At 49.5% G+C, this 23,933-nt stretch overlaps 1 protein-coding gene across 1 annotated transcript in view; it reads right to left on the bottom strand.

Annotated features, from left to right (window-relative positions):
* Positions 1-12,545, bottom strand: part of RALY (RALY heterogeneous nuclear ribonucleoprotein) — an 88,712-nt gene extending 76,167 nt beyond the window's left edge. Inside the window, exon 1 of the mRNA XM_059827194.1 lies at positions 12,520-12,545. The gene's annotated coding sequence lies outside the window, so the exon portion shown is untranslated. The remainder of the gene's footprint in view (positions 1-12,519) is intronic.
* Between the last annotated feature and the right edge of the window lie 11,388 nt (positions 12,546-23,933).

Below are 23,933 nucleotides of genomic sequence, written 5' to 3'. Positions count from 1 at the left end.
GGTTCCCACCTCTGACCCTCTCCCACTTTTGGGCTCAGCTTGCAAATCACACTGTTACAGCTGACAAAATAACCCGTGTATCTGCAGTAATTTATTTTCCAAACACGTTGTCGTAATGGCAGGAACTGGTCTGTGAGTAAATGGACCATTTATTTATGGATTGTAAATAAGAGCATTCAATTCTTCATAACCATAGAGCTGAAGGTTCCCTCTTTGTCTGAGCTTGCGGACACCCAGCTCCTGTGAGCTGGGCTGTGGCGGGCAGGGGGCAGCGGGCAGCTAAAAGACAGAAGAAGGTCATTTATTCCCTCTCTACTTCCACCATATCCTCACCATCTACATGTAGACCAGGAAAAAGCTTCAGAACAGAAAGAGAGTTGGGCTGTGAGCAGCCAAGGGCTCTCCAGGGCAGGTACAGCTGCACTTCCACATCTCCAGGATAACGGCAGGAATAAAGAGCTGCTGAGAGCAGAAACTTCTCCCCTTGGTCAGAGCAGAAACCCGGTGGAGTCCGACCCGGTGAGTCCATCCCTGCCCCTGGGAGCGACTGCCTGCCTGCAGGCAACTCAGCGGAGCAGCCACATCAGGTTACGGCCATCGAACCTCCTAGATTTGAGGAGGCTCATTGGAAAAGGACCATTTCCTTATCACGGCAACTTGGGCGGGAATTACCCAGGCACTTGGCAGGTTGGGGTGGAAACTAAGCACAGGCAAGGTGGGGACCCAGAAAACAGCAATCTCAAGCCTGCTGGGCCAGGAATGACAAAGCGGCAAGGTCACTAACGGGGGGAGAAATTCAGCCAAGCAATTTGGCGGGGGGAGAAGAGTAGGAGACGATGCTGGCAAGCACAGGGTGAAATCAAACTGGAGAAATCAATAAAGGGAAAGGACAGAGGGGGGCGACGGGACGCGGGAAGAGATAAATTAAAGGCTTGCCCAGGGGTTATGATGGCTAGTGAGCAATAAATTAAAAAAAAGAGGGCAACAGGGACGAGCAAGGTAGTGTGAAAAATTAATTAAAAGGAAGGGAGGCATAACCGAGGCATAAAACATGGGTGCTGGTGGAAAGATTAGAGGACCCAGGCAATGAAGAGGCTTTGGGAAGTGTAATAGGAGCCAAGGCAGAGACTGTAAAGGCTGTGGCCGCGTGTGAGGGTCAGATAAACAATGCAGATGCATTTTCAAGACTATGAGAAGCAGGAAACTACTGAAGAAGAAAGGAAGCATCTCGCAGAAGGAGGCGGTGTTGCTAGCTCAGAGGCACTGGTATACCAAGCTCCACTCCTTGGCTTTTGCAGACAAAATGCAGTGGGGTATTGACTCCCCCCATCTGCCTGCAAATGGTCTCCTTCCACCCGCCCCTCTGCCCCCAAAGGAGGGGGCACGGGTGTTGCCCGCAGGATGAGGCATTGCAGGATGGGGTATTTTAGCTGAGTATCTTAAATGTGTGTCTGGCAAGACACAAGGAAAGGGGTGAATAGGTCCAACTTGAGCTGGCTGCCTCCAGGACTCCCCTCCAGCTCTCCAAAATGAAACTACAGACCTCCCTGCAGCCGTCTCTGAAGGTACCCCCCAGCTCCTGAGCAAAATTCACCAACACCTCCACCACTGCAGTTCACTTTAGCCCATACCCTGGTGTGGGTGCACCCTGTTGCCTTCTTCAGGGTTGTGGGACGGGCAGACTTTGGGTGATGGAGGACCCTGGCCTCGGGGGATTTATGTGGGAGCGGAGACTGACATCCAGGTCCTTGCTGGGTCCACTTGCCATCGGGGACTTGAATGTCAGCTCTCAGACTGCACAGGGGAGCACCCTGCTTCCCTCAGGGGTTATCCTGGGGTGAGCCCCCTTTACCCTTTTACGCTGAAGCTGCTCCACTTTGAACAAAGTAATGACATGTACTGGGAGAACCAGAGACGGAGAAGGGGGTGGATGGAGAGAGCACGACTCGGCAGCCTGGCAGTCGTGCATCTCACCTGAGCACCGGGGAACCTGGACTTCCCTGAAGTCCCGTTTCTGTCCACCTTTGTGAGACAGGAGTGAAGCAGCTCTCCGGTGGCTCCTTGCTCAGCAGCCTGGCTGTGCTGAGCCCCGTCTCAAGGCATGAAATCTCTGGGCCATTGGGGCCCCGGGGCTGCTGCGCTGGGCACTGCGCTGCCAAGAGGTGGGTGGGCTCAGCCCAAACCCCTGTGGTCCATCGCTTGCTTCCCAGCCTCAGGTGCATCACCGGGAAGGCAGCAATTAGTCATGGGCTTGGGCACGGCGGTTTTCAAAGGATTTGCTGTTGTGAGCCAGAAAGGATAAGCAGCAGCTCATCAGCTCTGTGCAGAGCAGGATGGAGTGTCCCAATGCCACCGTTTTTGCACCGACAGATTTTGTGTTTATAATTCAGCTCCCGCTCTCAGCCCTGCAGCGGTCAGGACTCAGGCAGCCCGGATGGGCCCAGCGCTCAGCAGGGACAGGCAGTCCTGCCTCTGGCCTCAGAAATGTCTGTCTTTTTAGCCCAAGGACGCTGGTGCACTTACGGGGCTGCCCAGGACCACGGGAGCCTCCTCCGGTTATCACGTCAGCGTGAGCAGTGAGCTTTGTGAGCTGCTACTGCCCACCACCACAAAGCTCCCTATATCAGTATTTCATTTAATGCTGTTAATTGCACTGTAGTGCAGGTGGTGCTTTGCTTTTGGAGGATTTCTCACGAGGAGTAGGGATGCAATTTTTAGAAGAAGAGACAAAGAGCGTTTGGGGGCACGTGTGGGGGAAATGATTACATGAATATTTTCAGGCCCTTCAAATTACAGGGGAAAAGAGAGAATTGGACAAGTCTGGATCACACCTGCCTTTAAAGCAGCATTCTTTGAAATGACCAGGCTGCCTCGGTGCTTGGAGATGGCTAAGAAGATTATAAGCAGAAGATACCTATGCCAGAGCAGGGAAGAAGAAATAATAAAGGCATTCAAAGCTTTGACAAACAAATGAAAAAAAAAAGAATAACGCAGACTTTTTGGATATACCAGGAGGGGTACAAGCAAGATCAATACACTGACAACGGCAGCCAAAGTTGGACAAAAAACAGATTCAGAGCATCACTGCAGGGCTGAGCCACCCAACCCAGAAGACAGCACAAGGACTTTCACAGGTCTCAGCAGCCACTGGTCAGGCACCCAGTGAATGCTTGTAAGGGAAGTAAGACAAGAAGTAATGGATAATTAACAACATCAGAGAAAGCTAAATGGGCTCCCTAACCTCTCTCTGCCCTAACAGACTTCGCTTTGGCTTCTGTTTGAACCGGACTATAGATAGCTAAGCGATAGTTCATTGTACCCTACCCATAATAGGAAGCAGGTAAGGCCTCAGGGAAGCTGTAATGTAAATACAGGAGGAAAAGGGTGTATTTCCACTCCTTTTTAACATACCAGAGCAGAGACACATGGGGTATTAGGACTCAGTCCAATGAAGTATCAGTTGGTGTTCAGTGTGGTGCGGAGCCGGGAGCCGCAGGGCTCTGATCACAGGGAGCCTGCGCTGGATCCAGAACCGAGCACGCTGCTCCCGAGACCCCACTCCGTGTCTCCACCGAGACACTACCTGTCCTTATCTTGTGTGCACTTCATAAAACTAACCAACTCAGCCTGCAAACACAGACCTTGGAGTCATCTTCCACCTCTTGCAGCACTCCCGCTAGTTTTGCTACTGGGATTCAGTGGGAATGTCGGTGCACAGCAAAACCAAAAGCTGCCTCGTTCTTTTATACGAAGGCACAAGCAGGTGACTGAGAGCCCTTGGGTTACTGCAGGGTGCTGGTTCACCACTCACCAGGGCATCACTTACAGCCCATCAGTTGGCAACCAACTTCACGGTGGTTTAAATTAACAGCCCGGAGCGCACAGCCGGTGCAGGCTGGGTGTTGGCACACGGTCAGTCAGTGCAGCTTACCTGGTAAGCAGTAATTTGTTCGGCTGTTGTAAGACAGACCCTTCCACCTGTATGTGTGGACTCTGTTATGGCTGTTTCTCCCCAACCTGTATTACACTAAGCTGCATGCCCCCAAAGCCACGTGCGAGGCAGATGTGCTGAGCAGGACAACGTCCCCGTCCCAAGTTACTTCTCCCAATAGAACTGCATTTGAAGCTTTTGCCCTTTAAAACACTAATTCGTATAATTACTAACCCTCCTAATGACAAAGAGTCATTGTTCAAGGGTATGGTGTTAAGGACACCCTCAAGTCATCCAGCTTCAGAGAGGCCTGAGACTGCCCTGCTGATTGCATGTAGCACCCTCGAAGCAGAAATCTGTCATTCAAGAGGATTCAGGGAAAATCTTTGGTATTCCCTGGTTTTAGGTGCGTTGGAAGAAATTCGAGTACAATGCATCCATCCGCCCACAGCCACACACGCTGAGGTGGGCAGCGCAGAGCCCACTGCCACCACCAACCCCTTCTCAGGATAAGCTCCTCCTGACACCGTCGCTCCAAGCTATTACGCTGCTGCTTGGGGAACCCCAGAGACAACCTGGAATCGCTTCCACGCTTGACGCAACCCAGGCACACGTTACATCTGCAATCACAGCTGGCAGGCAAGATGGGACACAAGAAAGCAAATGAGACAAGGTGGAGGCGGAGGAGATAACCCACGGGAGGTCAATAGGGTGCAGGAGCCACGTCCTGGCTCCCAGACAGCACGGCAAACCCAAGCTTTCATGGGAAGATGCAGAGGGACAATACAGGGTTTGACGATAAGGCTCTCCCCTGGCATGCAGGGAAGAATGGGCGCACAGAAGACGAAGACTGCCCATGGTCCCTGTTCGTCCCTCTCCCATGAAGGGGTAGAACAGCCCGTCACCCAGAGCTTGTCCCTGCAGAGCTCGCCTACCAGAAGAAAGCTGCTGGGGACCCAGATCAGTCCTCAAGGTTACCCAGAACATCCCAAGGTCACCCTTACTGACTTTCTGACCCTGCCTTTTTTAGTTGAACCTCCACCCTCAGGAATAAAACAAAAAAGACAGGATTTTAGAAGAAAAAACCATCCGACCCCACACAGCTTATCACAAACGCAGGGTGTGGGGCATCCAGCATCCTCTGGATGTTAGAGCGCACCGGGGAAAGGAATCCAGCCTAAACTCTCCCAGCAGCATAAGGTCCCTTACATTAGCACTATGTCTTTGTGTCACACCACAGTCTGCGAAAGGTCCGCGCCTCATAGAAAAAACTCTCTACTACTACCTGAAAGGGGGTCGTGGTGAGGTGGGTGTTGGTCTCTTCTCCCAAGCGACAAGGGATAGGACAAGAGGAAATGGCCTCAAGTGGTGCCAGGGGAGGTTCAGGCTGGATATTAGGAAAAATTTCTTTACTGAGAGAGCGGTGAAGCACTGGAAGAGGCTGCCCAGGGAGGTGGTGGAGTCACCATCACTGGAGGTGTTCAAGGAACGTGTGGACGTGGCACTGCGGGACATGGTTTAGTGGGCATGGTGGGGTTGGGGTGATGGTTGGACTTGATGATCTTACAGGTCTTTTCCAACCTTAGTGATTCTGTGGTTCTGTGAAATGCTGCAGAAGGGGACGGTAAAATAAGCAACTTTTTGGTCCATTTCCTATAATCCCCAATTCAAGCCAAGCTGGAAGCAAATCTCAGGCCTGGATTTCTGTTGATGAAGAAATGCAGCCATCTGTCTGTTTGTCTTTTCTGCATTTCTTGCTAACCCTTATTTCTCTCCTTAAAAAACCAAAAAATCCATGCTCACACGTCATATTTGCTGCATCTGACAAGGTCAGAGCCATCACATCCCATCAAGCACGCACCAATACAGCCTTGCAAAGGGAAGCTGAGAAAAGATGTGCAAAGAGAGTTCTATTTTAGTATTTTCATTTCAAGGCATCTCCTTGACTTCTGCTTTCTGACTTACTTTCCAGCTCTGGTACTCAGTCAGAAAGCTGCACCTGGTGAGGAGAGGACACAGTGAGCGAGCAGTGCTGAGGTACTCAGTTGTCTCCTGTCTCCAGCGTCTGAGCACCTCAACGTCTGAGAACCTCCAGTTCAAGGTGGAGCAGAAAGGCTATTCCCTTTTGGAGGCTGAGAATTGAGAAATTCAGGCCCAGCTCCTCAATGCTGACTGGACGACTATGATGGCTGAAGCCCAGCTGGCTAGCCAGGGAACTGGGAGAATTATGGTGGAGAACTGAACCCTGAGGCAGACACTTAAACCTGTTTTCATCTAGCATTAAATCCTGTCCCCTGGCCTTTGTCCCCATAATGCACCATACTCCTTGAGAGGGCAGCAAGGGGTTCTTGATGGGAGAGGCAGAAAACACCTTGTAGGTGATGGGGAAAATGGGCCAAGATGGTGCGGACTTGGTGGTTCAGAAACAGATGTGAAGAGCCCATCCTCATCCTTCTGGCCATCAGCTTGTTTCTCTAAGAAGGAGTCAAGGTGTCAATGAATATAAGCCACCCCACTCCACGTCTGTGAGCACTCCCTTGAGCTCTTCACAAATTCACTCCAGCTGGGTTCCCCTTCAGTGAACGCATACATACAGCCAGGGGATGCGCCCGTGATAGACCTCTAATGCCTGGGGCAGCTCTGATCTTCCCTCTGGAGCAATTCAGAAACTATGAAGGTCTCATTCTACAAACATTTTCACCTGAAGTTTGAGCAGGTTTTACCCTTAACCATAGCAGAAGAAATGACTTGTGTGATCATCTATCAGCTGGTGCTTACACAAAGAGTTATTTGGGAAAAGATTTTACCTTTTCCATTCATGCACTACCTTAATCTGAATTAACCTTCAAGTCTTGAGAAGCTCTGAGAAACAGATAATTTCAAAAAGCAAATCCAGAAATGAAAAAAACCAAAATCCCCAAATCAGATAATTGAAATTGACATGTTATTTTGATAAGTCCAAGATTTGCAGAAAACTTAATTCTCAGATACAGTATTCATTATGAATCGCTTGCTCAGCTCTTAAAAGAATCCAACATTTTGGTTGATCGCAGGAAACCAGCTCAGCTCTAGAAATTAATCGTTGACTCAGGAAGGTATTATTAACCCATGGCTTTCTTTGAGCATAAGAGTTTTGACTGAATTTATAGGTTTAAAATTAGACATGCGCTTGAGTTTTTTTGGTTTATCAAGGTTTTAAATCTCAAACTAGATACCATATGATCCACTGGATCATGTATGCTAAGTGAAGTAATTTTTTATTTTCTGTTCAGCCTTACTGTCCTTAAATAACAGCAAATGACCTGCCCTCCTCATATCCCAAGAAATGACTGAGCTACATAACTTTCTGCTTGCAGACTGCACAATCAGCTGGAAGGTCCAGAGCAGGAAGGTCTCCCAGGTAGAGCTGCTGGCAATGGCCTGTTGTGCGATCCATCACTCGGCACCTGGATCCACTGCAGCTTTCCTGCTGTCTTGGCAGAGCAGTTGAGAGCTTCATGCAATTAATTCGCTTATTTAAAAGCACAGGTAACCACAGGGACAGAGCAATGAGGCTCTTTATAAAGGGTTAATTAGCATCTCATCTTCCACTAACTCACCCCCAGCAGGGCCATGCGAACCTGGCAGGGGCAGAAATGAGCAAAGAGCTTCTCAAAGAACCTCTGCGAGGCTCCAGCATGAAGACCGGCAGCTCAGCGTGTCAGGGATTGGCTCTTGCTGGAAAACCTGATCCTTTATTGGAACACCTTGGGTTCCCACTCAAAGCCAGCTAAGCTCAGCTCCGCATAGACAGAATGCTTGCGGGGGCAAAGGGAGAGGATGGCTCCATCACGGAGAACTTTGGAGCTGGCTGACACCAGGATCGGAGCCTGCAGACCACACTCCTGGTGCTCGCAACTGCTAAATGACTCCTCGTCATCTTCAATCAAAACAACCCCTGATATGCTCTGTTTCCACAACAAACTTTGGTGCCAAGAACACGGCTTTTCTAGCCCAAAACTCATCCGCTTCCCTACAGAGAGCGGTCATGGACTGGGGCCTCTGCATGAGGAGAGTGCTCCTCTCACCTCGCGTTTGCTAGACGGGCTCCACAGCCCACTCTCACCATGCGAGCACGAACCTACTCAAGACAAAACCTGTTCCAGACGAACCAGCTGCCTGCGAACCTCCTCCAGCCAACTGCTTACAAATATCGCACACACTATTAGATGACTTCCAGCACAGACATATGGGCAATCCTTCCAGAGAATCTACTTAGAAAGGATTTTTAACTGGGTCTTTACATTTATTTACTGCAGATAAGGTTTGAGGAGCGTTAGCTTTGGAGAGAATTTCTGTTCACATCCTCCACAGCCCAGACCACCCTTCTCATCCATGGTTTGCAGCCACCACGTCAGCTCTGCCTCTTGAGACAAGAATTATGGCCTTATTTCATAGGGGACCTCACCACACTGAGTCTATAGCAAAAGAAAAACTCTTCAGAGGCACCAGGATTCCCAGGACTTTGGCAGAAAGGGTTAAGACAGATTTGTCCTCTTTGGGTGACTCAAGGGTCCCATTGCTGGAGCATGTTGGGAGTGCGCACACTTGAATCTGCTCATCCTCACAGTCCTCTTTCATTTTCTGGGGACAGCTTGGGGTCACTGGGTCTACGAGGAAAGAGCACAGGTGTGACAAACCCGGGGTCCACTTTCCAGGCAGCTTTTTAACCAGTTCCCCCTTCCTTCACTTCTTAGATCGCCTAGAAGGGGTCTCTTTCTTTCTGTATTTTACACAGGTCTATTTGGACTTAACAGTTTTCGTCATAACCAATGGCCAAAGCGGGCTGCAGGTGACAGCACGCATGTCCAGCGCTCCGTCTGCAGAGGGGACAGTATGAATGGGCGTCACATCCCAATTTCTGGACCTCCATGTCAGTCGCTGGCCATCACTCTCACTGCTAGGACCACGCTCTGCAGGAGACAGTGGTGACAGGTCTGAAGCCTCTTCTCCCTTTTATTGCTAAACAAAGCCACATACTTTGTTTTATCTAGTGGGAATTGTCTGAGGGTAGTGTCAATTATTTGGGTTTCTTCTCCTTTCCTTAGAGGTTTTCAAAACCACACAAGGCACTGGGGACAAATGAAGTTTACCGCACTGTTGAGAGAGAAGACTGTCCTTGGTCAGAAACACACGGGGCTGGTAGCAGGGCTCAGAAAGCCAAGCACACCGCACCCTGCTCTGAACTGCTCGACACTTCATCTTCACCTGCCCCTCCACAGTAATCCCTGCGCTGGGAAGGGATGTTACTGATGAGATAATTGCCTTCAATAATCTGCTCAGCACACGCTTGCAAAAGTACAAGAAATAAAGAACTTGTGCACGCGCACGTCAGAATCCACACTGCAGAACTGCCATCTACTTGCCTACAGAGGAATAAAAATTAAAAAAAAAAAAAGAGAAAACAAGTCGCCAAGTCAAAGCCAGCCTGTGCCAGGCACGAAGTACTTGCCCGCTCTTGTTGAAACGTTAGAGCTGCAAAGCGAGCGTTGCAAACGGCAGAGCCAGCAGTGGACAGGAGGCTGTCCCTGCTCTCACGGCTCTGCAAAATACTGCTGCTCCTAAAGCGCTGAGGTTGTTCTCTGATGGCTCCTGACACCTGTAGCGCCTCTGAAAAGAATTACAACTTTATAGTGAGATACATCAGTTATTCTACCGCCCATTCATGTCCTTGACAAAAGTATCTTAGTCACAGAGGGTGACTCGGTCCCACAGTTAGGCTTTTTTAGACTTGATCACAAACCCCGTGAATGCACCGTTCACGTCCCATGACCTCCTCCGCGCCAGACACTGCAGCCCTTAACCAGAGCCTGCGCCACGCAGCATCTGCGCCGGGCTCCGACACCTGCGACCTCCTCCTGACCCGCCTCGTCTTTTCTAAATTAAGAAACCTGTTACATCGCTTCCTTCCTTGTCCCACGGGGTACTAAGAAGGTCACTACCAGATCGTAGCTTAAAGGGCTACTGAGTGCCGTCCTAATCCTGGAAGGACAGGAACTGCCAGACCTGGTAAATGACCTGAGCAAGTGATTACAGTCTGGATGTATTTGTGATTAGACAGTGTGATGGCCCTCTCCGACACTGTTTTTTTTCCCTAAGATGACAGAAAATTTCACTGTTCCATTTTTTGTTGAGCTACCTAAGGATGCTCTGTGTCCTCTCACTACGGGACACTTCCATCCTGTACGGGTGGACTCGTATTTCTGTGACCTTCCCTGCATTGCCTGAATAATGGGCATTTTCATCAGCCTTCCTAGTTCTCCAGAGTTACTCTCAATGCTCTTCTCCAATTGCCTGAATGACAGATATTTTCACAGCTTTTTCTGCATCCCCCAAGAAATAGGTAGTTTCACAGCTCCCTCTGGAATCAACCTTTATTCTGTGCACTCCCAATAATTGGAGGGAGAAGTGAAAAATGAAAAAGCAAATAATCAACCAGCAGCCTTCAAGAGTTCAGAATTCCTGTGAAAGTGAAGAACTCGTGGATTGAAGGAGGTGCTGCAGTTCAAGCCCCGCAGTCTGTGCACACAGGATAAAAGACACTTTCCTCCACTTACAGTGAATACCCTGTACGAAAAGAAGGCTCCATCGTTTAAAGCACTGTTAATATGCCAACAGCCAAAACAAAACTTTGAAAAACTTCCGGCAGTGTTCTTTTTTAAAATGTCTTGAATATTAAAAAAATAAGGTATTTATTCAATGCTGCTGAATCCCGCAATTTCATTTGCTGAGTTAAATCCTGGTCTATGGAATTAGGGCACGGTAGTTCTCTTATTCATGCAGAAAAGGGTTTTTAGCCAGTTCATTTGTTTAACATATCTGTATGTCAGAATTTTTTAGTCCTACTTTGTCTCAAGATATTCCCACTACTACTAAGGGAAGGTATATTAAGCTAGAAGCAGAAAATGGTTTTAGATAAATCATAAGCCAAACTCAAATTCCCTTTTCTCCTTCAACTGCCTGATTTTGATTTGAAAAAGTTCAAGTGAATCTTTTCCTCTCTGTTATCTGGAGTTTCCTGGATTAGATTCCCAAATAAGTTAAGCAGTGTAGAACTCTCGGATCCTTATTTACTGTACGTGGTATCTCCTGGGGTCCACCAAGCAACAGCAGAGCTCCTACCCGTATGAGAAGTTGTTTCACCTGATCACATTTATTTTTTCTCCCTCTTACGTAAGTTCCCAAGGCAAAACCCAACCACGATACCAATTAAAACAAATGTGTTACAGCAGGACTGTAAACCCTGCCAAACTGGAAACAGAGGACCTGCTTTTATCCATCTGTCTGGGGACTGGAGGGGAAAGTCTGCTGTTGAAAACATTACACCACTCCATCTTCATGTCATGAATTGTACATAGTATGATTACACCCTGAAATCTTCATTCACCCTCTGCTGAAGCAAACGCCAGGTTTTATTCACCTCGAGTCCCCTTACTGCGTTCTTACTGAAACAAAACTCCCACAAAACCCAAAAGAGGTCTCCCACCTCAGGTCTTCATCGACTTCATTGCTCAGGTGGCACAGCAAGTTTCTAACAGCCACAGTGATTCCCCAACCAGCACTTCCCAGTAGTTAGGTCACGCTGACATGGGCTGTGATCCCTAAACCCTCTCCCATCCCTCCACAAAACCTCTTCTTCAAAGAGGTGCTTTCAGCTCAGCCTACCTGGCCAAGCTGGGTCTGGGGGATGTTAAAGTTCACGTCCCGACAGTGCCATGTCTGTTGGCACTTTGGAGTTGGCTGTCTTCCTAAATTGTGGCCTGGGGACACTGCTGTACCTTTTGGGGATGGGGCAACTCCTCTGTTGTGATCGAAGCGCTAAGAAACACACCTCCAATTTGCTGGTGTTCAAGGAAATACCAAGAGCGTGCTTTCTCCCAGCCCATTTCCAAGAGGATGCTCTGCTTACCCCTTGCAGAGGCGGTACTGGGGTTTTGATGAAACTCTGGGCACCCTCTTTCACTGTAACACCAGCTCTGCAAGGCGCGTGCCTGCCCCGAGCGCCATGTTCCCCAGTGCGCACTGCTTCTCCCCAGCTTCTCTGTGCAACCTCTTGCTCTGGGGTGTGCACCAGGGAAGTCAAGAGCAGAGTCCACCTCTACATTACTCAGAAGTCACCCTCATGTTCACGTTCACTCGCAACAAACCGCAAACATAACTTCCAGAAGAAATATAAGCAATGAATCAGAAATTAAAATGTGCCAAAACCCACCGTGCCCAAAACGATCACAATCTGCCCATCAGGGTGTAATTAAAGCAGTTCCTTTTCCATTGCCAATAGCACACGAGGGAATGGCAGATCCATCAACCTTGGACTCCTTGAACGCTTGCACCAGGCCAGGATGCAGCAGGCTCAAAGAGAAAACCTTCAGCGTGAACCCCAAATGAGCCCACTCATACAATTCAGCATCTGAAGCAAGGTGTCCTCACTGCCCCAAATCTCACTGCCGAGTCCCGCCTCGCACAGCAGAACAGCAGCAGCTGGGAATTACAGGGATCTCTCCCACCATTCCTCACGTCTAAAGGTACCTCGAGACAGAGTTACTCACCGGGACTGGTGCGGGCACTTGGGGTTTGTCAGTCCTTCCCGTCACCGGTGTGGGAGCAGGCGCAGCACCTCTCTATGGTCTCAGCTTCACCCTGCAAGAATCAGGACACAGGGTTTTTAGCTAGCTGTGGTAAGCAGATAATCCAATACTTTCTAACCCTCAGCAGAGAAGGGTATGCTCTATCGGAAAGAAAAGCCGCTGGCTGGTTGCCTGCAAGGATCAGACCCAGGACTTTCCAAGTTAAGACTCTGAGCTGCTTAGCAAGGAGCTCAAACCAGAGCAGAGTTGTGTTCGCAGGGCTGAATACTTGGGATAGCTGCTGGGGAGGTGGTTCAGATTGGCTCGGGCATGAAAAATCCCACAAGAACTGCTACATTGTGTTGGTGCTTACAGAGAACAAGGTAACCAGCAGATAGAAGCGGGCAGGAATTTTTGGTCAGGATGGTTGGGATTTGTTAAGGGAAAACAGAGTTTCTTCAAACTGAAATATCCCACAGTAAAGCAGGAACTTTTTCACCGTTTTAAATTTCTTTTGTGTTTTGAAAATGTGTTTTGAAACTGAAGGTTTTGCTTTGGGTCAGGCTGACTTGAAACATTTGTTGATGGAATTGAAATGTTCTGCTTTAAGTCAGTTCCTCTGGGTCCCCCCAAGCTGCCAGGATACCTCCTGCAACTTTAAATTAAGGTGCTTTCCCCTTCCCTGCCGTGGGCTGAGACGCCTGGTTGGACTGCACGCAGCACACTGATAAATCTCCTTGAGAGACCTGCCAGGTAGAAACGCAACGAGGGCATTACCATTCGGAAACGGGACCTACAGGACTTTCTACAGCATTTTTTATGTTGGGCAACATGCAAGCGCCTGCTGAACAGGCTCCTGGTGCAGCAGTGTCGGCACGGTCAGGCCGGCACGCAATCTTCCTCGCAGGGAAGGCTGCTGAGCGTGGTTGCACATCCCACAAGAACTGGGCTAATGCTTTAGTGGTGGTACGTAGGTCCCATCAAATCCTCATTCCTTTGCAACCAAATGCACACCAAATATTTCCCCGGTCCCAGCACTCCAGGCAAGGAGCTGGGAGCTGTGGTTGAACGGATGGGACGTTGTGAGACCTCCTCTGTGCTTTGCACACCCGGGCTCTGGGACAAGGACTGCCCCTCCCAGCTCACAGCCTACGTAGTCCAGAGCTGATGGGAACTGGCTCCAGGTCTGCATACTCCCACTCCAGTGCCTAAGCCATTAGCAAGATTCAGTGATTTAAACCTATTCCTTCAAATCAGCCTTCTTGGGCTTAGCGATGATCTACAACAGAGGCAATAAATCACTGTGAGATTCCTGCTCTGCCTTCTCCACCCTCCTCAAACTGGTGATGATTCCCACCTCTATGCCTTCCAAGTGACGTTTCCTGAGTAATCATGGCTTTTACTGAAAGACCAATACTTTCTCCACCCTGTTCTGTGAAATACTCAGATACATGGGCTGCCTGATCCCACGGGGAGGGCAGGAGGAGCGGTCAGAGCTCCTGCCAGTCATCATAAATGTTAGGGTGAACGGTTAGTTCATCCACCCAGCCTGCCAGGAGAGACCCTCTGTAATTAGAGGCTCAATTCAGTCTCAGTTATGCCACAGCATTGCAAAAGGTCAAACTGAAATGAAGTTTTTAATTAAAACTGAGAAAGCACTAAAGAGACAGAGAAATGAAGCACTGGGCTTCAACCAACAGTAAGGACAGACATATCTAATGAGCTGATCAGAGACGACAAGCTGGCTGTCGCAGCAGAAGTCTCTGCATGCTCTGGCAGTGTACCGAAGGGATAATCCCTCCTGCACAGGGGTTCAAAGCTCTGCACGAGAAGGCCACCACAGTGACAACGGCTAAAAGCAGGGGACGCTGCCACGTGGCCACGTTTCCCATCATGTGAGAACCCAATAAAGCGTTCAAGATGATGAACTTCCCAGTGCTGTTTCCTCAGTTACTCTCCATTTTAATGGACCCATCATTCAAGTTTATTGAGCCTCTACAGAGATCTGGTAGCATCTCTCCAAAGTTCAACTGAATATGTAAAGTGCTGGAATCAATGACGAGTGCAGCAATGCCATGAGAACGGGCCTTCATGCAGAAGAGATGTAGAAGAGGGGAGAGAGTAAGAGAAACTTGAGGCCAAACCAGGTCTGAGCAGAGCCCTGAACATCAAAACTCTCAGAGACACCAGGGATATGGAAAAGCAACTGGTTCATGGCCTCTGCTGATCATACCTGTCGGAGCCCTGAAGGTCCCTACTGTGCCTTTGCTTGGACAGAACGCGGCAGATGGAGCATTACAGAAGCAAATTCAGAGGTTTTACCTGAGATCTGGGTGAAGTTCCAAATACCTTCCCCTATCCTCCTCCCAAGCTTACCCAGATGCCTTGACTGAGGCAAAAGTTCTTATCTTGCTCCTAAAGCCTTCTGTTGATAAGAACAACTCAAAAGTGCATGACGGGAAGGGGAAGTATGAGGGGCAGAGGGACACGGTGCATCACAGAGCATCAGAAGCTCTGAGTTCTGATCTTGGCTCCACCGTGCACTGCTGCCTCTTTGAGACCAAGGGCCAAATTACTGCATCTCTTTGTGTTCCTTAGGATGTTAAGTTAGACCCAGATGAGGTCTACAAAGTTGACTGATAACCTGAAGTGGAAGCTGTAAAGGAGGTGGCATAGAAAAACCTCACCACTAGCAAGATCAAGGGAGCTAAGAAAAGGAAGTCCACCTCTGCTGCTCCATAATCCCTCTTTTCCCAAAGGCACAGCTACATGAAAGACAAAACTGGCCTGCTCTTTTACCAAGTTCCTCTTTACTGCATGAGTCCTAATGAATTCAGGCAGCAGGAGCAGCAGACTCCAGCCCTTGTAAGGCTGGAGTCAATCAGTTGAGTGCACCATCCTGCGATTTTTCTAGAATCACTTCAACCCACAATGCAAAAGTGAAGGAGGAAGGAGGTAAGTACCCTGCCAAAATACAACAACATCTTTCAAACAAAGTAACTGCACTAAAATGTGCTGGTTTATTTTCACTCTGGGCTCCCAAAGCATTTCCCTTCTCTCCCTGAATGATAACGGGCATAAAAATTAAATATAAATTCTCCAACAAAAAGCGAAACGCACTGAAGGGTAATAAATCATGGGGGCTGGATGGCATTCAGAGGAAGTTGGGGGAAGGAATAAAGGATGAAAGAGTGTAGATACTGACTAAGATATATCATAGACTCTTAAAAACCCAGGACTTGTCCTCAGGGCAGGGGAATCAACACAGTGGGCTGAATTTTGATGAAGCAGCAAAGGGAACTTGCCCAGAGAAGCGGTGGGGTTGGTACGTGGTGCTCGCGGTCCCGCAGGGCGCAGAGCACAGCAAATGTCACCCCAGCACCATGCCTGCACCCACACCTCATGCAGGGATGAAGACCCCGATGAAAACATCTTTTAGTTTCCCCAAAGCCACAACTCTGTACCAGTTGCTAACTGCCGAGGTCAGAAGACCTGCAAACAGAAAGTCTGCTCTGGGGGTTTCTAACGTATTTTGTCCAAAACAGGAGACATGCTCTTCTTGCTCATCCGAAGGGCCTGCAGGGATGTACCCGGGGGACTGGTGCTGCCCCTCTTTCTCCCCAGGGCCCCGTGCCAAACGCGAGCTGTTGCACTGACACCAGCAGTGGGATCGACTGGGGACTCCAGAAAAAGTAAAGAGGGACCAGCCCGGTGCTGCAGTGGGGACATACACGTTTCCGAACAGCTACCATGGACTGGATGCTCTGTCATCTGATGACCTGAGATTCTTACATCGGCATTCCCAGTGACCTGAAACACTCCCCAGGGCATCACACAGAAGCAGAATATTCAGGAAACACTATATATCAGCGCCAATTTTCTTCTAATAAACAAGATCACCTTTAATTTTGCAGGCACCTCCTACCTCATTAAACTTAAAGATCTTGCTCTCCAGGGGTTTCCTCCTCAACTGGGGCAGGAAATGAAAAGACAGAAAATGCAATTTAATTGGGGATGAAGCTTCATCTTCATGCTGCCTATCATAATTACGTGTCATTTAAAAACAAGCATAGAGCAGGTGTGAAATGGCACCAGCTCCGGATGCGCAGAAAAAAGGTTGACACCAGCAGCATGTCTCAGCAAGAATCAGACGGCGCAACTTGAAGACTCCTTTTCTCTTCGGTTTCTTTCTTCCTTTGTTCCCTGAAACTTCTCAGAAAAATTTCCTTTTGAAATGGGAGAAAAGAAATGGCATCTTTGCGAAGCCAAGTGGTTTGAAAGGAAGAGAGGGTAATTTCAGCATCACGTGCTGGGGCACAGCAAGAGTCCCAGCAAAACCTGGGGCAGGGCTGGTGTTAGCGTAGAGGACGGGCAAGTGGAGGTACATCAGCGCAGCCACATGCCTTTGTGTGACACAGAGATGGCAGTGCAAAATCTGCTGCTCCTGCTTCTTCCTCTTGGGGAGCACTTTGCCTCACCTTGCTGTCCTGGATAAGATGTCCAGCTGGGTTTGATGCTTGCAGGTCAAGCATCAAGCAAGGCCACACATCAAATACTGTATTCAGTTTTGGGCCCCTCACTCCAAGAAGACATTGAGGTGCTGAAGCGTGTCCAGAGAAGGGCGACGGAGCTGGTGAGGGGTCTGGAGCACACGTCTGATGAGGAGCGGCTGAAGGAACTGGGGTTGTTCAGTCTGGAGAAGAGGAGGCTGAGGGGAGACCTCATCGCTCTCTACAACTCCCTGAAAGGGGGTTGTGGTGAGGTGGGTGTTGGTCTCTTCTCCCAAGTGACAAGGGATAGGACAAGAGGGAACGGCCTCAAGTTGTGCCAGGGGAGGTTTAGGCTGGATATTAGGAAAAATTTCTTCACGGAAAGGGTTGTCAGATATTGGAACATGCTGCCCAGGGAGGTGGTTGAGTCACCATCCCTGGAGGTATTTAAAAGACGTGTGGATGAGGCTCTTAGGGACATAGTTCAGTGGTGGACTTAGCAGGGTTAGGTTTACGGTTGGACTTGATGATCTTAAAGGTCTTTTCCAACCTCAACGATTCTAATCTAATCTAATCTATTCTAGGTGAGACCAGAGTGCACCATTATGAAAGTGACCTGAAGGTGCTGAAGTTTGCCCTGGGAGTTGAGTTGGGTGGGAGAGGGTTTCTGATTTCCCTCAGGTCACCCAGCCCCTTTCTCCATGCTCCAGCACCAGGAGGAATATGGCGATGAAATGCTTTTGTCAAGTTAATATTGAGGGTTTCAGTCAACCTTCTGCAGAGAGGAGAACCAAGGAAGAGCAAAGAGAGCTCTGCAGATGGGTTATGCCACTCATTATACAGGAAAGGAGACGTGGGGTTCATCTTTTGAGCTGCTAGGGAGTCTCCACAGGAGACTCGGTTGTGTCAAGCCTTCCCAAAACAGCTTCCACCACTGAAGCTTTTCTGTCTGAGGAAGCCCAAAATCAGACTCATCACATGTATCCCTCCATGCTTAGGTCTTCTCCGGCATGGGCTTTCCATGCAGGCTGGGAGCTTGGACCTGCTTGTGCCCCAGCCTCTCTTCTGCACAATGGCGGTTTCAGCACTCGCCTGCCCTCCAAGGCCCTTCCAAAATCCGTGGGTGAGAGTGCCGCCTGAGCGCTGGGAGAGACCAGCAGGCAACGCGGAGAAACCAAGCCATTTGACTTCAGAACAAACACAGAGCAGCTCAGCTGGGAGTGTGAGCGTTCCCAGGCTCCTGCTTTGGTCTGTTCCTCCTGAAAAAGAGATGCCTGAAACGCGAGTCAGAGCAGAGATCTCTACCCTTGGTGCCTTTCTGGATGTTACCAGTAACACCAGGGATTTAAATAGTGCCTATTTTTCTAACAAGTGCCTTTTCCATACTTCTAACCATGGGAGATAAAATACGGAGGAACTCCATTTAACTGATGCACTTTAATTATTTGCCTGTCATTGTCAAAGCCCTGCTCTTATATTCTGATGCAAATTCACGGCCTTTCATTTTAAGCAATACGTCAGTTTGGCTTTAGTCTTCCAGTGATCCTTTAACGTTGTATTTTCTCCCCAGTGAATCAATATGCAGATCCTCTAATTGGAACTTATCTGTTCATCCAACCTTGGGCTAGGTTTGTTTTGCAGCTGAGCGTATCAGACAACTTACTGACTGATCCAGCAGAGCCGAACTTTGCACAGTAGCTTTTAGGCAGAGATGGTGCCTGCAGCGGGTGCTGGGAGCCGGCTCGGCTCCCTCCCCTCTCCCACACTCCCCCATGCAGTCCTGCTCGGCGAGCCATGCAGCTCCCAAGCCGCATGTGCCTGGTAGCAAGACGTGCCTTGCCCGAGGCGAGCAGACCAGAGTGTTTGGAGATACGGAACCCTAAACCACGTGCCAGCCCAGGATGGGATCACAGACAGGTCAGTTTTCCTGTTCCACTTCAAGGGGCAAAGATACAGCTCCCCACCATTACTAATTTTAAATCACGACGTCTCCACCTCCTGCCCATAAATTCTCTCCTGCTGTCAAAAGGTCACCAGGCCAGTTGGAAAGCTGTTTTTCACAACCTTGCTGCCTCCTCCCACCAACAGAACTAATTAGTGGCCAGCAGGACTGCAGGCTGGGTAAGGCATTGTAGATGGGACTGGCCTTTAAGGTACCAGCCAGAAATTCAGGATACGTTCCTGGCTCTTGCCCACACTCCCTTCATGACCTTGGGCTCCAACTCCGTGCCTCAACCTCACCTCTACTAACATGAGGCTAATAACACTTCCCACACTTGGTCATGTGGATAAATTAATTTATGTTTAGGAAATAACCTGTTACAATGGGCACAAGGGTCCTTTTAGAATAAAACTAGATATTTTTTCCCCTGCATCACCACTGGCTTTAGGGGCATGAAGCCAAGAATGACTGTAACCTGCTATGTCTAGGGCTGGGCTTTTTACTAGATTTGTGCATTTGCTGAATAATCTCCCGAAGTCCGGGCTGAGCGAATTACACCGACTGTTTGTGCTGAAGTTCAAGAGGGGGCTATGAACTGGCTCGAGGGGCACTGACCTGTCTCTCAGGTGGCAGCACAGCCTGTTTCAGTCAGGAGGACAGATCACACCTTGATGAGCTCAGCATCTACAGCCATCGACAAAGAAAGTGCAGCAAGGTGATGATCCCATGCTCAGCTCCGGGACCTTCTCCCATCATCTGCTGCCAGTTGTTGGCAATAAATATTTCTAAGGAACAGCAGCTGCCCAGCACCCTTCCCGAAACAACCAAGACTTTCCCAGGTGGAGGGGCTTGGCCCACAGGGTTTCCTCTCGGAGCAATGGGGTTCACCAGGGACCTTTCGAGCATCATCCCTCCCATCTCAGGATTTTACCAGGCTCTGAATCAAATTGCTTGATGAAAAGTCTTCAAGCCGGCATGCTGCACCTACACGCCTGGACTGCTAACAGCATCAGGCACATGCATCTCCCAAGCCCTGGTGTGTTTTGCACCGTGGCTCGGGTGGGCAGTTACTCCAGGGCAGAGGGATGCAAATCGCTCCAGCAAATGTCCACCTCAGGCCTGAAGCTGCAGGGCCAGGGGATGCTCCAGAGCAGGAGGCAGGTCAGGAATGGGTTAAGTCCTCCTCACTCAGCTTGTTTTGTCATCTGGATTGGTGAAATCCACTGCTGGTGAATGGATATCCACAGACCATCATTCCTTTTTAAATTAAATTAGGGATTGCAGACTGCCCCCCCCGGTCTGCGACATGAACACAGGCATCCCCTCGAACCCCAGCTGCTTTGCTCTCCGTCACTTGCCGAGCACAGACACTGCCTGTGGCAGCGGCCGGAACAAGCAGGGACCCATGCCAGCCTCCAGACAACCCCACAGCATCCCAGCTCAGCCACCCTCCGAACAATCCCTGGGAAGTTGGGACAAACCCAACTTGAAAAGAGAATGAAAAACATCTCAGCATCCGTGGCCAGCAACGGCTCCTCCCATCTATAAAACGTCGAGAGGGGCTCAGCTACCCGGGCAAGAGGTGTCTGCTGAAGCACAGCGCACTGGGACCCCTCAGAGATGGAAGGGAAAGGAAAGGGAAACCCTAAGCTGCCTGTCACAACTTCAGCAGTGGAGAGAATGGGTTTACACACATTTATCCCTGCACCCAATTACCAGTGTTTGATTTTACACAACTCTGGTCCAGCAGACCTGCTGTTGTATGCTTGATTCTGCCTCTCTCACTCATTTATGTATATATCATCCAGTCCCTAAATCATTTTTAATGGCTTCTTTACTCACATGCCCTCCCTTCTAATTCCAGCACCATCAGCACAAGGCAGGTTGCAGATACAAAAAAGCTGACATTTCCCTTTTGAGTAATTTGCAGTGGATTTCTTGCCTGTTTGATGTAGTCATTTTGTTCTCCGTGCTGATGTGACATTAATTATTGTTAAATATTCTTATCTGTTACATACAGTTCTGTTTAGATAAAGGTCAGTGCGTGAACCCCTGGCAGCGCTTGTTGCCGCCATGCTCTAAAGCCAATTTGTCATTCTCTCCCTTCAATGCCCTCATGTTAGTTTCAGCCCATTTTTCCCATTAATTCAGGCACAGTAGAGAGCCATTAAAAAATGCAAAATATCTCAGCTCTTCAGATTGGCACTCGGATAAGAAATTATTAGCTTGGGTAGCACCAGTTGCACAGGGAGGTCAGGTAATATTGCCCATGCAAATCCAGCAGCAGCCTCTTGTTAAGGAATTGTATGGCTGCCCCCCAAAATACGTACGAATTTCTGCTTTAATTGAAAATCAGCTAAGCCTTAGGTAGCATGCAATGCCTTCTCCCAGCCTGGTTTGCAGTGGGATAACAGCATAAGCCCACACCACCCTCTCTTGGCGGAGGACAAGAAGGGCAAGCTCAAGCCATCGTCACCAAATTTGCCAGAACGGAAGCAGGTGGCGGCACGATCCGTCTTCCCTGGGACCTGGGGAGCAGCTGGACTCACGTGAGCCTGCTCACGCCGAGTAAAACCTACACCTGCATCTGCTCAGTCTTGCTTTTTATCTACCTGATTGAATAAATCCCCCCCCGCCACTCCTGCATGTCGCTTCCCACGATGGCACCCATAGGACACCCCGGCTGGGACTTGCTCCCAGCACCCCCGTCCCCTGCACGCCTTGGGACGCCTCGACGCGCCAAAACAGCATCTCCGTAGCATATTTAGAGTATGGGCATTGCAGGCTTGCTAGCCGTCAGGGAAGCAGCCCGTGACCTTGAGTGGCTCTCCCAGGAAACAAGGCGGTCATACAATCTTACAGGGACACACGTCAGTGCAGCGCAAACAACAGATCTCGGGACATTTAGTCTGCAACAGCGGAGGGCAGGGAGCCGTCACAATTCCCGGCTCATCTTACACCAGCAGCCACCGGGACGAGGAGCGGAGCTGGCAGCCCCCAGCGCCTTATAAAACCTATTTTACTGCTCAGCTGAAGCTCGTGGCCTTTTATGCCTCCATCCAGCAAAGTGTTTCAGCATGTACTTGACTCTAAGCACACAAATAGCCTTAATTACATCAAGGGAGCCGTTCAGATGCTTAAATTGAAGCCCACACCTAAGCGAGTGTCTGAGTGAGGACTTCGGCACAGGACGAGGGAGCAAAGAGGATGGCGAGGAGCTGAGCCTGCAGCCCTATGAAGCCGGTGAGGAGGACCAGAGTAGAGATGCTCAGATGGGACAGGGGACTCCAAAAGCAGGACTAGGTAAACGGAAGGGCTCAGCTTGCTGAAAAGGTGGATTCTCCTGCATGAGTGGAAAAGGATGCAAAGGTGGATTCGGCACAACCGAAACTACCGCACAATAAAAGACGTGCTCGTTTCAGCACATGCCAAACAGAAGAACGTTCGATCGTTTATTTGAAGTGACATTTAATTTTGCATTGTGCTAGATCATTTTATACTTTTAAATAACAGAGAATAAACTCCCAAACTTGTCTTTCTCTCAGTAAAATACAAAGAAATATTGCATTTTGCTGAATGTAATGAAGTGGGTTTTTTTCTCCACTTCTTTACATATGAACGAGATAAAGAATAGAAGGGAAAAACATGCTGGGCCCCCTCAGTTCTAGACTCAAGTGAGAAAAGTGTGGCTCATGCCACGCTGAACCTGCCCCAGCCCAAGGGTATCGGACTTCTCGTGCAACCGGCGCCTGCACGTGCAGTGCTGGACGAGCACACACACTGCAGTTCCTGCTCCGTGCAGACCTACGGACGCCCAGAAATGTCCTACCACCAGCCATGCTGATGGAGACAGGGTGCAGGGCAGAAGCCCCTGCATCAAACAGTTTCAGCCTCTGCCTGACCCTCAGTGTCAGCAGGGTCCTGCCTTGTAACCATGGAGCTGGTCTGCACACAAAGGCTCCTCTACGCTTACGTAGCTGCATCTCACAGAGAAAACATCCTTCCCCATCCTTCCTCGAAGACTTTTATTCAGCACAACCATCAATAAACTCCTGAGCAAACAGATATTCATGGCTCAGGTCCTCAGCTTAGCTACACTGGTGTGAGTGGGAAGAAACTGCACCGCCGCCCTTCCCTCCTCTAAATCGGGACACGGAGAAGGGCGAGAGCTGGCTTCACACGTTTAGAAAGGTATGAGAAAACCCAGGTCCTCTCCACGTTTGGGGACAGGGTGTCCTGCAGCTAAAAATAGAGATAAGCCAAAAAGTCAAGGCTAGCAAGAGGCATTGGTAGGGTGACTGAAGACAAAAACAGAGCCTGTTTATTTATGTAGCCAGTGACTATACAGCAAGAGAGACTGAAACCTCCGCACACATGCTGCCTGCGTGATGGACAGACTCCTGCCAGCTGTAGGAGTCCAATTTCTCATGCGGACACAGGGGTTTCCTCTCCCCTTCCCTCCTTGCAGGCTCACATATTTTTTTAATTATTTTTAGCTGCTGCACCACACAGGGTAACATGCAGGAACAGAGGGAAACAGCAAGGGATGGAAATCACTGCTCCTTCCCCTTGCCACCACGAAAAGGAGCTCAGGATCCATGCCTCATCAGGTCCATGCTCAAACCTGTCCAGTTTGTGGGATCCAAGCTGAAAATCTCTCCCCGAGGCTCCATCATCAGCCTGAGCTGGGTGGGAGACGTCCTGTGCCTGGTGCAGGACTGGGCTGCTCTGTGCTGCCCAAAGTGCTCCCACTGCACCCTCCTTGGGGGTCCTGCCCTGCACCAGACCCGGGCATCAGCTACCGATGGGGTTTGGTTCTTCATCAGCCCAAAGGGACAGAGCTCCAGGGAAAAGGTCCATTGCCAAAAGCAGCGGGATACAACTTCAAGGTGGCATGGCTGGCAGGTGGCAGTCACAGAATCCCAGAATCATTAAGGTTGGAAAACACCTGTAAGATCATCAAG

Source organism: Gavia stellata, chromosome 20, assembly GCF_030936135.1.
Source record: "Gavia stellata isolate bGavSte3 chromosome 20, bGavSte3.hap2, whole genome shotgun sequence".
Classification (NCBI taxonomy): Eukaryota; Metazoa; Chordata; class Aves; order Gaviiformes; family Gaviidae; genus Gavia; species Gavia stellata.
This window is presented reverse-complemented; position numbering and strand designations above follow the sequence as displayed.